The sequence below is a fragment of the Anguilla rostrata genome, chromosome 12, assembly GCF_018555375.3.
Source record: "Anguilla rostrata isolate EN2019 chromosome 12, ASM1855537v3, whole genome shotgun sequence".
Lineage (NCBI taxonomy): Eukaryota > Metazoa > Chordata > Actinopteri > Anguilliformes > Anguillidae > Anguilla > Anguilla rostrata.
In genome coordinates this window covers 39,982,829-40,000,358 of record NC_057944.1, presented here as the reverse complement: position 1 = coordinate 40,000,358, position 17,530 = coordinate 39,982,829, and the positions used below count along the sequence as shown (strand labels likewise).

At 47.7% G+C, this 17,530-nt stretch overlaps 1 long non-coding RNA gene across 1 annotated transcript in view; it reads right to left on the bottom strand.

Annotated features, from left to right (window-relative positions):
- The window catches only part of LOC135236640 (uncharacterized), a 44,075-nt gene that overhangs the window by 9,625 nt on the left and 16,920 nt on the right, over positions 1-17,530 (bottom strand). Inside the window, exon 2 of the long non-coding RNA XR_010324638.1 lies at positions 9,896-10,008. This is a non-coding gene — a long non-coding RNA (uncharacterized LOC135236640). The remainder of the gene's footprint in view (positions 1-9,895; positions 10,009-17,530) is intronic.

Below are 17,530 nucleotides of genomic sequence, written 5' to 3'. Positions count from 1 at the left end.
GTGTGTGTGTGTGGGTGTGGTGTGATGCAGGTAATGTGGAGTGTGTGTGTGTGTGTGTGTGAGAGAAGTGTAATGTGGAGCGTGTTGTGTGTGTGTGTGTGTGTGTGTGTGTGTGTGCGCGTGATGCAGACAACGAGAGTGAATCACATGCCGCGGTATGTTCCACACCTCTCCTGATGGACCCGGCCAAAACTGAGCGGAACGTCCCGGTAACGACACAACCCCCCGCCCCCCACCCGCCACCCCCCGCCCCCCCGCCCCCCGCTCCCCGCTCCCCGCCCCCCCGCCCCCCCGCTCTGTCAGCGGTGAGAGCTGAAAGAAAACAACGCTGGCGTCACAGGGCCGGTGGAGCCTCTCTGACTCAGCCCAGATTAGAACAGTTTAAATAAACGGGCTCAGCAGGAGGGGAGAATGCAATCTGATCCAAACTCTTTCATTCCGCTTTACAGCCCTGACCTCACCCCCTGTCCGTACACTTTATTACTGCTTTTTTTGGGGGGGCGGGGGGGGGGGGGGGGGTTTGCTTTGTGACATCGTTATGAGGGAGGAAGAGTAGAACATCACACTTCCTGTGACTGTGTAACTGTAGCCCCCACATACATGAGATTATGGATTATTATCCAGATTATCAGAGGGAACTGGCCACTGGGTTTTTCAGCAAAGAAACCCTGGAGTCTGGTCAGACCTGTTCCCCCAGCACAGTGCAGTTCAGCTGAGGGCCTGACAGGTGAGGCTGCTGCACAGGTACACATACCTGTGGGAACTGAGTTTCACGTCTTTTACAAAACCAATTATTGCAGAATTATAACAGGAATAAATTAATGACGCACATTTGTGTTGTGCAGTCCGTTTGCAAAGGACGCTGGGACGAATGTCTCTGTCGCTTCCTGTAGAAGCACGCTGACTGTATAACCCTCACTCAGTCATACATGGACTACGGGGTTCTGCACTTCCTCCTCTCCCCATTCCTCTCCTCTCCCCCTCTCTTTCTCCCCCCTCCCCCTCTCTTTCTCCCCCCTCCCCCTCTCTTTCTCCCCTCTCCCTGTTCCTCTCCTCTCCCCCTCTCTTTCTCCCCCTCTCCCCGTTCCTGTCCTCTCCCCCTATCCCTGTTCCTCTCCTCTCCCCCTCTCTTTCTCCCCCTCTCCCTCTAGAGCCGCGTTTCCACCGCAGGAAATATACCCCGGAACTAGGAACCTTTTGAGGAACTCAGTGCGTTTCCACCGCAGGAACTAGGGTCTAAATTTAGTTCTGGGGGCTTTGTTTTACCCCCCAAAACGTTCCTGCTCGGGGGGTAGTACTTTCCGAAAGTACAGGAACCTTTTGGGTGGAGCTTGCAGCGCTGAACATTTCTGATTGGTCGAGTACTCGTAGCATTTGTGTTGTATTTATTTTCCGCCATTACCCGCCATGTTTGAAAATATGCAGCGGCAAACCAATTTATTTTCATAATAACTTCAAATCAAACTTGTATGTTATGCGGCGCAGTAGCCTACTTTTGGTTATAGCCTATCAACGTCTTGGAATTATAACGTGTGCTCTTCTGTTCTTTTCTTGCATTAGTATTCGTTTTATAAAATGCTAAGCATTCGTGCTGGGACAGCATATTACGTAGGCTACCAAAACATTCAAACGGATTAATTCGGTTGCTGAATATTTTCTTCCGGATTTTCTTTGTTAGCCCGTTGCAATTGACTCGAAACGTTTGATACAGTTATGTGAGGTATGCGGTAGTTCTGCATAATTAACATTGGTGATACAATACAAGCAAACTGGAAATCACCTTCCGAACTTTTTATCCGGGTAAAATAACAGGTTAATTCTAGTAATCTTCCCTTTAGCTTTTTCAGACTGCCGTAATTTTACTGCCATTTTTCAATTCCACGAAAAGACCAGGAAGACTATGGACTCATTTATGGTGCATGGTTCGCATCTGGAGGGCACACTTCGCTGCTCGGCTAGCAGTAACTTCGAAGGAAAGCAAACGGTGGCTGTACCACTACTAATTTACATTTTCACGCAAGTCCGAGTTTTCGTTCTATTCTTGTCATTTTGCGATTAGCCTATATGGAATTGACGACGAGAAAGTAATAAAACAGCTAATTGTTTACAACGTGTGCATGTTTTCTGCTGTTAATAAATGTGTTTGAGACGATATATGAAAATCAATAAATACAAAAGTAACCATATATAGTCATTGTTGGTAACCCGTTGTATATAAGTGGAATAAACCCCTCCGGGCTGTCCCGGTTATTAGAAAATAATGTAGGCTACTTCGGTGGCAGTATGGGGTTACAGAAGAAATCATATGACAGATGGACCGACGACAACGTCAGTGGGCTAATTTGCCTAATCTTCGCGGGACTTTAGACCCCGGTGGAAACGCAGACAACCATTGGCTGAAGGAACCTTTTAGTTCCTGGTAAAGTAGTTCCTGGGACTGAAAGTTCCGGGTAATTTTGGTGGAAACGCGGCTTAGGTTTCTCTCTCCCCTCTTTCCTTCTCCTCTCTCTAATGGAATTTTGATGTCCCTCTCTGTGTTCCTGTGTAATTGGCTGCTGGGTAATGTCTCCATTTGTCAGGTAGGGAACAGGAAGCTTCTCCGCTCTGATAGTAAAGCAGTTACCGGCCTGCGGAGAGTCTCCAGCACCCGAAGACCTCGAACCACAAGCAGGCCGCTCGCTCAGAGAGAGAGAGAGAGGAGCTAGCAGGCCGATCACACAGAGAGAGAGAGAGGAGCTAGCAGGCCGATCACACAGAGAGAGAGAGAGGAGCTAGCAGGCCGATCACAGAGAGAGAGAGGAGCTAGCAGGCCGATCACACAGAGAGAGAGAGAGGAGCTAGCAGGCCGATCACACAGAGAGAGAGAGAGGAGCTAGCAGGCCGATCACACAGAGAGAGAGAGAGGGGCTAGCAGGCCGATCACACACAGAGAGAGAGAGAGGAGCTAGCAGGCCGATCACACAGAGAGAGAGAGAGGAGCTAGCAGGCCGATCACACAGAGAGAGAGAGAGAGGGGCTAGCAGGCCGATCACAGAGAGAGAGGGGCTAGCAGGCCGATCACAGAGAGAGAGGGGCTAGCAGGCCGATCACAGAGAGAGAGAGAGAGAGAGAGAGGGGCTAGCAGGCCGATCACAGAGAGAGAGGGGCTAGCAGGCCGATCACAGAGAGAGAGGGGCTAGCAGGCCGATCACAGAGAGAGAGGGGCTAGCAGGCCGATCACAGAGAGAGAGGGGCTAGCAGGCCGATCACAGAGAGAGAGGAGCTAGCAGGCCGATCACACAGAGAGAGAGAGAGGGGCTAGCAGGCCGATCACAGAGAGAGAGAGAGGGGCTAGCAGGCCGATCACACAGAGAGAGAGAGAGGAGCTAGCAGGCCGATCACACAGAGAGAGAGAGAGGGGCTAGCAGGCCGATCACAAGAGAGAGAGAGAGGGGCTAGCAGGCCGATCACACAGAGAGAGAGAGAGGGCTAGCAGCCGATCACACAGGAGAGAGAGAGAGGGCTAGCAGGCCGATCACACAGAGAGAGAGAGAGGGGCTAGCAGGCCGATCACACAGAGAGAGAGAGAGAGGGCTAGCAGGCCGATCACAGAGAGAGAGGGGCTAGCAGGCCGATCACAGAGAGAGAGGGGCTAGCAGGCCGATCACAGAGAGAGAGGGGCTAGCAGGCCGATCACAGAGAGAGAGAGAGAGAGGGGCTAGCAGGCCGATCACACAGAGAGAGAGAGAGAGAGGGGCTAGCAGGCCGATCACAGAGAGAGAGAGAGAGAGGGGCTAGCAGGCCGATCACAGAGAGAGAGGGGCTAGCAGGCCGATCACAGAGAGAGAGAGAGAGAGAGGAGCTAGCAGGCCGATCACAGAGAGAGAGAGAGAGAGGGGCTAGCAGGCCGATCACACAGAGAGAGAGAGAGAGGTCACATTTACACCCTACACACCCTAATTGAGAAATATGTAACCCAAAACAAAAAACAAATATTTGCTTGCTTTATTGATTTTAGAAAAGCATTTGATTCTATTTGGCATCAAGGGTTATTCTACAAAATTATTGAAAGTGGTGTAGGGGGTAAAACCTATGATCTAATAAAATCAATGTATACAGGGAACAAATGCGGCATAAAAATTGGCAACAAAAGAACAAATTTCTTCTCTCAGGAACGTGGAGTAAGACAGGGCTGCAGCCTTAGCCCAACACTTTTCAATATTTATATTAATGAATTGGCAAACATATTAGAAAAAGCTGCAGTGCCTAGTCTCACTCTACACAACTCAGAGATCAAGTGCCTGTTCTACGCAGATGACCTGGTTCTCCTTTCCCCCAGTGAACAGGGGTTACAGAAAAGCCTAGACCTGCTAGAACAATACTGCCAGACCTGGGCCCTGGCAGTAAACCTTAACAAAACTAAAATTATGACATTCCAAAAAAGATCCAGATCTCAGGGAACAAAACACAAATTCATGTTAGGAACACACTACATTGAACATTCCTCAAATTACAATTATTTAGGGCTAAAAATCAGTTCTACAGGAAACTTCAACATTGCAGTGAATGAACTAAGGGAGAAAGCACGCAGGGCCTTCTACGCCATAAAACGACAAATTTGTGTAGAGATTCCAATTAGAATTTGGCTTAAAATCTTTGGAGCTGTAATCGAACCAATTGCTCTTTATGGCAGTGAAGTGTGGGGTCCACTCATCAGTCAAGAATTTGGCAAATGGGACAAACATCCAATTGAAACCCTGCATGCAGAATTCTGTAAACATATCCTGAAATTACATAGAAACACAACAAACAATGCATGCAGGGCAGAATTAGGCCAATACCCATTACTTATCAAAATACAAAAAAGGTCAATCAAATTTTGGAAGCACCTAAAACAAAGTGACCCCCACTCATATCAATACAAAGCCCTGCAATACCAAGAGTTGAGCAAAGCAAACAATCCCCTCACTCAGCTGGTCCTGAGCCTTAGTTCCCCACATACACTAACACACACTAACACCTCACCTGCTCAGGATCAGAACAAAACTACAAACATAATTAGAATAAACCAAATTGCAACACAGCTGAAACAGAATTAATAACCTACTGGGAAACTAAAACAAAATTGCAAAGTAAAATGAAATGTTATTTGGCCCTAAAAAGACAGTATGCTGTAGCGAACTACCTGACCACAGTTACTGACAAAAAACTGAGAACCACCTTGACGAGGTACAGACTCAGCGAGCACCACTTAGCCATAGAAACTGGCAGGCACAGACAATCATGGTTGCCAGAAGAAAATAGATTGTGCCAACAATGCAAAGGCAACCAAATTGAAACGGAAAAACACTTCCTAATGGAATGCACAAAATTTGACCAAATTCGCCAAAAATTCTACCAAAAAATAATCCAGAAATGTCCCCAATTCAATGATATACCCAATGACGATAGATTACCCTACCTATTAGGAGAAGAAAAAGGCTGCTGCATATTAGCAGCACAATTTGTGTTCTCTTGCCATACTCTGAGGGACAATGTGTGACCACCTCATGCACACATTTACACACAGCATACACACGTACAAGCAGACACATAATATTCACTCATGCACATGTCAGACACATACACACACACACCTAACATCACTTACTGATATTTTTGTATATATTTCTTTTTTTTTTTTATTTTTTTTATTTTTTTTATTTTTTTTTTTTTTATATAACGGATTAACTGTATATAGTTGTATGTTATAACCACTGCTTTGGCAACACAAGTGCCTATATTTGTCATGCCAATAAAGCACTTTGAAATTGAAAAAAAAAATTGAAAATTGAAATTGAGAGAGGAGCTAGCAGGCCGATCACACAGAGAGAGAGGGGCTAGCAGGCCGATCACACAGAGAGAGAGAGGAGCTAGCAGGCCGATCTCACAGAGAGAGAGAGAGAGAGAGAGAGGGGCTAGCAGGCCGATCACACAGAGAGAGAGAGAGAGAGAGAGGGGCTAGCAGGCCGATCACACAGAGAGAGAGAGGAGCTAGCAGGCCGATCACACAGAGAGGGAGAGGAGCTAGCAGGCCGATCACACAGAGAGAGAGAGAGAGGGGCTAGCAGGCCGATCACACAGAGAGAGAGAGGAGCTAGCAGGCCGATCACACAGAGAGAGAGAGAGAGGGGCTAGCAGGCCGATCGCATAGAGAGAGAGAGGAGCTAGCAGGCCGATCACACAGAGAGAGAGAGAGAGAGGAGCTAGCAGGCCGATCACACAGAGAGAGAGGGGCTAGCAGGCCGATCACACAGAGAGAGAGAGAGAGGAGCTAGCAGGCCGATCACACAGAGAGAGAGAGAGAGAGGGGCTAGCAGGCCGATCACACAGAGAGAGAGAGAGAGAGGAGCTAGCAGGCCGATCACACAGAGAGAGAGAGAGAGAGGAGCTAGCAGGCCGATCACACAGAGAGAGAGAGAGAGGAGCTAGCATGCCGATCACACAGAGAGAGAATGCAATTCCAGAAAGACCTTCTCTTTAACGGGTTAAACAGCCACCTCCACTTCCTTCCCTCATTAGTGCTCTCCCCCGACAGTCACATCCGTCCGTCCCACACCCCGTCCCCCATTCCCAAACACAAGCACTGCTGTTCAAACTCCCGCTTCAGATCCCCCCCCCGCCTTAATTAATGTGAAATGTCTCTTCCCTCTGTATGCCTGGTGCACTGCACTGGCATCCCCTGCTCTTCCCAGAATGCACTGCTCCGGCATCTGTCCTCCCCCTGGGCTTGTCTCCAGCAGATGCCTTGTATTTAACCAGATTAACAAGTAACAATGAATAATGAAATTGTGGGATAGCAGCGATGTTTAATTCATCCGCGATCTTATCCCACATAGATAAAGGGCCTTTCTTCTATTCCTGTACAGCAGGTGCCCCCTGACAGAGTGGTGTTAGAGTGAATGCTCACCAGCCACACTGAAACATACAGAAACAGAGGAGCTTTTTCCATGTACTAGAGTGAAAAAGAGAACGAGGGACTTGTGGAGACCTTCTTCTCCTCCAACGTTTCATCAGCAGGCATTCTTTCATCAAAAAAACACACAGGGCAATATTTTGACAACGGCAAAATGTAGGGAAATATGATTGACACTCGGCTGAATACAGATACGGAATTTTTTCTCCAAACATATCGGGGGGCTCGTTTCTCTCATTGCCCCTGCCCGCTCCCCCCGCCCCCCCCCCCCCCCCCCCCCCCCCGACCCCCCCACCCCAATCCTAATGTAACAATAATAGCACAATAACACAGTTCCATTAAAATGCATTGATTCGGCATCAATAACTCGGGAGACGGTAATATACTGTATTTCCTCCGGCCATTTCGGTTGATTGAAACACTTGTTTTTTTTTTGTTGTTTTTTAATAATACACCCCAGTCCCCTGAGGGGGACCCTGGGCTTGACCCCTACATTTAATGTGGTCCCGGGACACCAGCAGTACCGTCTGAATGATCAGTCCGCTAACCCCCCTCCCCCCCCCCGGGATGAACAGGTCCGATATGTGCCAGAACACGCAGTACATGCGTGCACTGAACCAGGAAGCGCCGGACGCCCCACACTCCTCGGGCGCCATCTTACCTGCCATCTTACCCGCCCCTCTCCCGCCATCTTTTCCAACATACGGGGCTTGTTTCTCATTGCCCCCCGCTGCATCTTCCTGCCTCTTACCGCCATCTTACCCGCCCCTCTCCCGCCATCTTACCTGCCATCTTACCCACCCCTCTCCCGCCATCTTACCCCCATCTTACCCACCCCCTCCCACCCCTCTCCCGCCATCTTACCCGCCATCTTCCCGCCACTCCTCGCCTGACGCCCATTTGCTGAACAGTGGGAAAAACGGCGAAGCTCTCTGCCACCCGCCTACATCACCCAGCATGCAACACGCACGCCTCCCACGCCTAACGGCTCGTATTTAATTTTTATAAATGATCACTGTCCACGCTGGCTTCTGAGAAAATACCATACCACTAACTTTCATACAATGCATACAGGGGAGTCCATTAGATAAATATGTTGATTTAGAAGTCCTCTCAGGCAAAGTCTCTGTTTCTTAAAAGGCTCAATCTCAGATGTTCTTTAAATATGGTTTTAAAAAAATGATCTGGCTACGTTTGAAGAACTTGGAGAATAATTATAACACAGGCTGCCCGTCTGCTTCAGTGTCTGTTGAGGGTCTTGGGAACAGTGACACCTCACACAAGCTGTTAAATAAGAGTAACTCTTTACATTAAAGATTTTCTGCCACTCAGAGCAGGCTGGATGTTTGCACTGGAAAGCAGGACGTGCTGTATCAGAGCAGGCTAGCACAGCTTCAGGCTTTATTGTCCCAGTGGGCAATCTGCCTGCAGCGCGTCACGTGAAATTGGCCCAGCTACTCACACAGAACTGATGGAAAACAAAAAACATAATAAAAAAAAATTTTAAGAGAAAAGAAATTTAAATAGTTGTTCCGTTCTCTGGCACAGAAGTCCTGCAGTACGGGCCTGCCTGCAGTGGACCTTAGCGGGTAGCATGCATTATGTTCTGGATGAGACTGCAGTGGGTGTGAGAGTGTGTGAGTGTGTGTGAGAGTGAGAGTGTGTGAGAGTGTATGAGTGTGTGAGAGTGTATGAGAGTGTGAGAGAGTGTGTGAGTGTGAGAGAGTGTATGAGAGTGTGTGAGTGTGAGAGAGTGTATGAGAGTGTGAGAGTGTGTGAGTGTGTATGAGTGAGAGGTGTGAGTGTGTATGAGAGTGTGAGAGTGTGTGAGTGAGAGTGTATGAGAGTGTGAGAGAGTGTGTGAGTGTGAGAGTATGAGAGTGTGAGAGTGTGAGTGTGAGATGTGAGAGTGTGTGAGTGTGAGAGTGTGAGAGTGTGAGAGTGTGTGGAGTGTGAGAGAGTGTGTGAGTGTGAGAGTGTGTAGTGTGTATGAGTGTAGAGTGTGTGAGTGTTGAGAGTGTGTGAGAGTGTGTGAGAGTGTATGAGAGTGTGAGAGTGTGTGAGTGTGAGAGTGTGTGAGTGTGAGAGAGTGTATGAGAGTGTGAGAGTGTGTGAGTGTATGAGGTGGTGGAGTGTGAGAGTGTGGTGAGTGTGGAGGTGTGTGAGTGTGAGAGTGTGTGTGGAGTGTATGAGAGTGTTGAGGTGTGTGAGAGTGTTGAGAGTGAGGTAGTGTGAGAGTGTGGAGTGTGAGAGGTGTGGAGTGTGAGAGTGTGTGAGGTGTATGAGTGTGTGGTGTAGTGTGAGTGTGTGAGTGTAGGTGTGGAGTGTGTGATGAGTGTGAGAGTGTGAGAGAGTGAGAGTGTGTGAGAGTGTATAAGTGTGTGAGAGTGTATGAGAGTGTGTGAGTGTGTGAGAGAGTATGAGAGTGTATGAGTGTGTGAGTGTGTGTGAGAGTGTATGAGTGTGTGTGAGAGTGTATGAGTGTGTGTGAGAGTGTGTGAGTGTGTGAGAGTGTGTGAGAGTGTGAGTGTGTGAGTGTGTGAGAGTGTGAGAGTGTGTGAGAGTGTGAGAGTGTGTGAGTGTGTGAGAGTGTAGAGTGTATGTGTGAGAGTGTGTGAGGTGGAGAGTGTGTGAGTGTGTGAGAGTGTGAGAGTGTGTGAGAGTGAGAGTGTGTGAGAGTGTATGAGTGTGTGAGAGTGTGTGAGAGTGAGAGTGTGTGAGAGTGTGTGAGTGTGTGAGTGTGTGAGAGTAAGAGTGTGAGTGTGTGAGAGTAAGAGTATGAGTGTGTGAGAGTATGAGAGAGTGTGAGAGTGTGTGAGAGTGAGTGTGTGAGAGAGACCAGATCGCCCTTTTTGGAGTCTGTGACGCAGCCAGGAGAGCAGAATGGGGAACTGAGGACACACAGACTACAGCTTCTTACAGGATGTCACCCCGGTGGCCTGAGCTTCCTGTGACAGTTACCTGCGATGTACCTGGGGAAGGTGCTTCGGCTTCTGGTCTCCGTGGTGATCGGACACAACCGGCTCCACGGCAACAGAGGCAGTCCGTAAACACAAACAGAGCCGCGTTTTTCTCTGAAAGGGAATTGAGAAAAAGGACTTCAGATGAAAAAGCAAGAGAGAAAGAGAGAGAAAACAGGGCAGAGGTTATAAATGTACATGTTTTGCGGCGCTCGTTGTGAAGCCGATTGGACGGGACGGACGGCTCGGTGTGAAGCCGATTGGACGGGACGGACGGCTCGGTGTGAAGCCGATTGGACGGCACGGACGGCTCGGTGTGAAGCCGATTGGACGGCACGGACGGCTCGTTGTGAAGCCGATTGGACGGCACGGACGGCTCGTTGTGAAGCCGATTGGACGGCACGGACGGCTCGTTGTGAAGCCGATTGGACGGCACGGACGGCTCGTTGTGAAGCTGATTGGACGGCACGGACGGCTCGTTGTGAAGCCGATTGGACGGCTCACTCTGAGCAGACGGGAGCCGGACACACGGAGTCCTGCATGTAAATGAGTAACTGCAGCTGCTGCAGCCATCCTGATGCAGTACTGAGTCAGAGAGAGAGAGAGAGAGAGAGAGAAAGGGAGAGAGGGAGGGAGAGAGGAGGGAGGGAGGAGAGAGAAGAGGGAGGGAGAGAGAGAGAGAAGAGAGGGAGGGAGAGAGAGGAGGGAAGAGAGATGGGAGAGGAGGGAGGAGAGGAGAGAGAGAGAAGGAGAGAAAGAGAGAGGGAGGGAGGGAGGGAGGACAAGAGATGAGGAGTGAATGGACCGGGAGCGCAGAGAAGAGAGAGCCAGAGAGGAGGAACAGAGAGAGAGAGGGGAGAGGAGAGAGAAGGACAGGAGATGGTGAGGAAGCAAGAGGGAAAAGAGGAAGTGCAGAGGAGAGAAAGAGGACGAGCGAGGGAGGGGGAGAAGAGGATGGAGAGGAACTAAGGACAGAGAGGAGAATGCGAAGCAGAGAGTCAGAGAGATGGCCAGATAGAGAAAGAAAAAGAGTAGAGATAGGGAGAGAGAGAGAGATGGTGGAAAGGAGAGAGAGAGAGAGGGAGAGAGAGAGAGAGAGTAGGGAGGGAGAGAGAGAAAGGAGAGGAGGAGGGAGGAGAGGAAAGAGAGAGAGGGAGAGAGAGAGAGAGAGAGAGGGAGAGAGGGAGGGAGAGAAAGAGGATGGAGGGAGAGAGGATGCAAGAGGGAGAGAGGGGAAGTGAGAGAGAGAGAGAGAAAGAGAGGGAGGGAGGGAAAGAGGATGAGGGAGGAAGGGAGGGAGGGAGAGAGAGAGAGGGAAGGAGAGAAAGAGAGAGGGAGGGAGGGAGAGAGAGGGAGGGAGTGGGAAAGTGGGCTTTTTGTTTTTTTACTAATCCATAATCTATCATCCATACTGTACATAGTTTAATTATGCAACCTCCGCTTTGGCAACACAGAGCCTATATATGTCATGCCAATAAAGCACTTTCAAACTTCAGAGAGAGGGAGAGAGAGAGAAAGAGACAATGTACAGACTCGGTGAGCACAGCCATCAAAAAAGGCCAACAGAGGCAGACCTGGCTGCCCAGAGAGGACAGACTGTGCCCTCACTGCAGTCAGGGAGTGGTGGAGACAGACCTGCACTTCCTCACAGCATGTAGAACTTACCAGGACATAACAGAGAATTTCTGCACAAAATTCATCAGAATATGCCCAGACTTTAAAACTATAATGACCAACAAAGCTCCCCTACTAATTAGGGAACACAGACAATGTGTTGGATAAGCGGAAATTTAGAGACATTTTATATTATAGTTACAGCTATAAGCAGGGGGACAACCAGTGAGCATATCTGGACAGGCCCACACCTGCACTACATGGCCAAAAGTATGTGGACACCTGACATCTAACATCTCATCCAAAACCATGGGCATTAATATGGAGTTGGTATTCTCTCTGTTATCGTTCTGTAGTATAAATCAGTTAGTTAATCAGAAACCTCATTATTAATAGCACAGCTATTTCAGAGCATGGACATTCAAATCTGACCATCAACTCCATTCGGTCCTGTTTATTTTCCGAGGTAATTAACTGAATAATTAGTGCTACTGATTGGCCAGACTGTATCCACACCTGACTCCCAGGTAAAGGGAGGATGGAAAACCAGCAGTTCTCAGCTCTTGAGGCCTGTGATTAGAGGAAGAGGCTTTAGATTCTCAGATCCTCCGTTCTGACATTCCCTCTGTCCTCTGTGCTGCTGAAGGAGACTCAGAACTGCGTTTTTATTTTGGAAGCCAGCACTCCATGCTGTCCCATTTGGCGTGCCCTATTTACTGCAAATAATAGCACTCCCCCAATATGATCAGTGCTCTCTCTCTCGCAGCCTCTTTCACCGGACCAAACACAGGTCTCAGTCCAGAGTGTGACCTGACTAACATTCAGGAGTAAGAGCTGGGCACGTTGTCAGTCCACACAAGTCCAAGCAAGACATGAATCTTTTCTGACCATCTCTTTCTCTCTGATTTTCTCTCCTTATAAAATAAAGAAAGTGTTTTCTATCGGACTTTAAAATTAAAACGCGCTGTTCCAAATTCATTATCTCCATTTGGCACAGAACAGTTTAGAAAATGTTACCCTTAAATAAAAATAAACATAAATAAGCATGAATAAACATGAAATTCCTTTCCAGAAGGAGACTTCTGGCAGGTTTCGGTTTTGTCCTCCCAAAATGACATGAGAAAAGCTGAAAAATGAAAAACTGATTCTCACGTCAGTCACAGACGTCCGTTTTTAAAGGTTTCAGATTTGGTCGTTTTGATCAGGTGACACCCTGACTGAAAGAAGGCTCAGTTTAGACCCTCATTAGTCTGAGTCTGGGATAAAGCCACTTCCACACAGGCCACAATGATATAAAAAAACATCATTCTGTGAAGCGGACTATTAAATCCAGCTGGATCACAGAGCCACATCAGGTAGTACAGAGATACGGGCCTGCAGTGGCTGATTGGGTCAGAAACCCAGGTTCAAATTGGCTTTATTTGCATGACAAGCGACCCAAAAGCTAAAGCCCCAAGGTGCCAGATCAAATGAACCACCCTCTCTCTCTTTCTCTCTCTCTCTCTCTCTCTCTCTCTCTCTCATTGCACATGAAAATAGAAACAATAACCTCTGTGACAACAGTAATAAGTCCCTCAGCACTACCCTAGTAATTACCTTCTATTTATGTTGCCTGTATATATATTTTTTTTTTATCCTTTTAACATTTTACAACCTCTGTTTAAGAGAAAAGGTTTTATTTACTGGATCCTCTAGTGCTTTTTCAACACACACACACACACACACTTATGCACACACACGCACACGTTTTGTTTCAGAAAGGGTAAATATGAATTATATATTGCTACAAGATCTCAGCTGAGGGTGACACACAGGGTCATTCCCTCTTCTCATCTGCAGCTCACAGTACTTCTGCCTGCGCTGAGCAGAAGGAAAATAACCCGCCTTTAGGAAAATAACCGATCTTTAGGAAAATAACCCGTCTTTAGGAAAATAACTGATCTTTAGGAAAATAACCCATCTTTAGGAAAATAACCTATCTTTAGGAAAATAACCAATCTTTACGAAAATAACCAATCTTCAGGAAAATAACCCATCTTTAGGAAAATAACCAGTATTTAGGAAAATAACCCATCTTAAGTGCAATTCCACAACCTGCCTGCAGTGGGCGCAGAGCTGCTGGAGCTGGTGGCAGTTTCACAGTAATCAGGTGCTTCATCCTTCATCTTGTGTTGAACCTGCAGCATTTCTCTGGTTTATATGGGTTCCAAACAGTTCCCAGTGATCTAATGCAGTATGTCTCAATTTTTATATGCTCATTTAATAACTACGATGATGATGATGGCCATGATGATGACCATAATGACTACTATTATTATTATATTATGTGGTCTCCCTGTCATTACATATATTAGCAGAGCTATGATTGAAAGCCCAGCATCACTAAGTAAGTGCTTTTGTGCGTTTCCCCTGGTTATCAGCGCATAGTACTCTAAATGGACGGATCACACCGCCTTTTAAAAGGAAGCCTGATTTTTCCTTCTTGCCTCACGCGCACGACTCCAATTCAAGAAGAAATCGCACGAGCTTCGTCATGTGAAACCTGAACTCCTGCCTGCTGAGCTACTGACCAAGGTTAATAACACAGATCCAAGTGAGGAGCTCCTGATTGGTCCAGTCCCTGTGAGGAGCTCCTGATTGGTCCAGAGCTGAAAGGAAGCCTGGTGGACGGCAGTGAATGGATTTGGTGATGCAATAGTCAAGATGTCACCAGAACATCTGCGTTTCTGAGCAATTACCCAGAGGTCAATGTCATCAGGAATGTTCTATAAGGCCTTGGATTTTATGGTTTGTTTTTGAAAGGGTTTACGCACACGTGTCTGTGGTGTGTGTGTGTGTGGTGTGTGTTTAAGAGCATGCATGCATGTGCGTGTGCTTCTGTATATGTGTGTGTGTGTGTGTGCAGTGGGTACATGCATGTGCTTTCAGACACGTGTAATACACTGTGTGGAGTGCAGGGGTCTTACAGTGGGGGGGGGGGGGGGCTGAAATCTCTCAGATCTCCAGTGGGAACTGTGAGAGGCCAGAAGAGCAGGTCAGGCCAGCACACGGCCTGTGACCAAACTGCCCCCTCACACACCCCCACCCCACCCCACCGCCCCCCCCACGCTGGCTTTTATCCCCCCAGCCAATACAATCAGCTCCAGCCACAGGGGAGGTAATGAAGATGATGATCATAATGATGATGATGATGATGGACTGCAGTTTTACAGCATGCAGCAAAATTGTCATTATTACGTGGCTGTTGCCTAGAGAGTCTGTATCAGTCCCATAGCATCGGGAAGCTGCACTTCACTATCAGCGCGCTATAAATCACCCAAATGGCCTTATGTGGTTACATGACATCTGCCTGGTCAGTTTCAGACTGGGGGGGGGGGCAGTGGCGTGTTTTTCATACAATAAAAATGACCCAATGCCTGGCATCAGCAGCTGTAAACCTGGAAAACTATGTAAAAAAATTTTTTAAATTAATTACGGCAAAGCTCATAGGCACCACTGTAACGCCACAAACACACACGACTCATGCATTTGGTGACTGAGGTTACAAATCACATTACTGCCCACAGACCTGGTCCGGACCAGAGCCACCGGATCAGCCCAGACCGGTCCACCGTAGCGCCAACAGCAGATACTGGCGAACAAGGGTCATGAAACGAGAACTGGGGGGTCAAAGTTCAACTTCACCGAGTGCCATTACCCTGGAGAAAATGCTTTTTTTTTTTTTTTTACTGTCGTCAATCTGGCGCTGTGCGTTGCCAGGGAGCGTCATCACCTCTTTGCCCTACTTCACCGTAATAGACACATTTCTGCGCGTCTGGAGAGCTTTCATCCCCGCACTTCAGATGCGCTCCGGGGCCAGAGAGGCACGACTCGCTCGGTGAGGGACGGGCTTCTGAAGCTCCGCTGCAGTGCTCCGAAAGAAAAAACCAAAAAAAGCCCAAACGCCTTTCGGCTGCCGGAGGGTGTTAAACTTCCAGCCCCCGGCGCCGCGAAGCAGCAGAAACAAACATTCAGCCCGACGTGGGATTCCGGCTGTCTGTAGCCGCTATCCATCCCAGGCAAAGAGACTTCATTCATCTGAACTCCTGTCTGAAGAGAGGAATCTCCTCATTTGAAGCAGAAAATGTGCAGCTCGTTTTTGGCGATTCAAGAGACGAATCAGAGGGTGCCGTTACGGCATCCCCCCGTGTCACGAGTTTATGGGAAAACACCCTGTATTTAGGAAGAGTTATTATACACAGGAAGCACTTCTGTATGCCCCGGTCCAGTTGCTATGGTGTGAAAAGTGTTGTCATGGGCACAATTAAAAGGAGGAGCTATCCATATGATGTAAGGATCTGACAGAAGAATTTTGCACAGCATGAGGCCTCCCAAAATACAACCTTTGTTTTTAAGCAACATGTGACTCATTACCGTTCCTCATTCAGTGGGATACTGGGAAATGTAGTTTTTACCTTGAAGAAGGAAAGCCTCCAGACCCCCTGTGCATACTGATTTACTATGTGTCCTTCCCAAGGCAAATGGGAGGAGTCAACAGGTTCGGGCAAGTCAGGAAAATCTGCCTCTGTTTGAATTTTGATGTCTTTTCATTCACTTTTTAAAAAATTCAAAATCTATACATTTATTTAAATCTCGGAGATGCATTCCCTCATTTACAATGCCACCGAGCGTCAAATAAAACAAGTAGAAACAGATACACTTAAACTTAAACTCAAGCTCTGGAATTGTCTGAATGACAGCGGTGAGTCCATCTTTAGTGTCTTTTGTAGGATATTCCGTGTGTATAGGTGCGCGTGTGTGAACGTGCATTAATTTTGATGCTTGTTTTACCTTCTGTAGATAAATCAAAATCAGCTTCTAACAGACATGTACATATAGGTCCTTTGAGTTATGTGCCCACACAAAATTTACCCTGAGGTACAAGCAGTGAAGCAATGATTAAGTTTTATTAAACATTTGGGAAAAAATCTAAAATACGATCTAAAATACAAACGCTTTATTGTATTTCAATTATCTGAAATAATGTATACCAATTATTCTTTGTATAACTGAAGGATTGCCATTGCACAGGAAGTGATGTCATATGCAGTCTGACCTTCACAGACACACCCATGATGTAATTTCCTGGATCAGTGGCCTTACGTCCCTGTTTATGTGAGTGAAATCACCGGTGAGTTTCAGATTGCATTGAGGAGACTTATTCTCGATGGAGGACAGAGGATGGAGTGATGTTCCGGTGGTTGTACCCTGATTGAGTGAACTGTTGTAAAAGCTGCCAGATTAGATTTATGAGCTGCTGTCTGTCTCTTTATCCTTGTCGTCATGCACTACAGCAATGGACAGTTTGATGGATCAGTGCATGTTTGGGTTCTATAAGGATATTGAGGCACTGGATTTGCTCATAACTGCATGTGTGTGTAGGTGCATTCATGTGTGCATATGCATATGAGTGTGTGTGTGTGTGAGAGAGTGTGCATGTATGTGTGAGTGCGTGTGCACACATGCGTGTGTGTGTGTGAGAGTGTGTGCACACATGCGCGTGTGTGTGTGTGTGTGAGAGTGTGCATGTATGTGTGAGTGCGTGTGCACACATGCGTGTGTGTGTGTGTGTGTGTGTGAGAGTGTGCTGTGTATGTGTGAGTGCGTGTGCACACATGCGTGTGTGTGTGCATGTATGTGTGAGTGCGTGTGCACACGTGTGTGTGTGTGTGTGCGTGCTGTGTATGTGTGAGTGCGAGTGCGAGTGCGTGTGCGTGCGTGTGTTGTGTATGTGTGAGTGCGTGTGCGTGTGTGCGTGTGTGCATGTGTGTGTGTGTGTGTGCGTGTTGTGTATGTGTGAGTGCGTGTGCGTGTGTGCGTGTATGTGTGAGTGCGTGTGTGTGTGAGTGCGAGTGCGTGTGTGTGTGTGTGTGTGTGTGTGAGTGTGTGGAGTGTGTGAGTGCGTGTGAGTGTGTGTGCGTGCGTATGGATTGCAGCCGTGACCGTATTTGGAGAGCTGCATGTTTTCAGTGCAAATCAAACA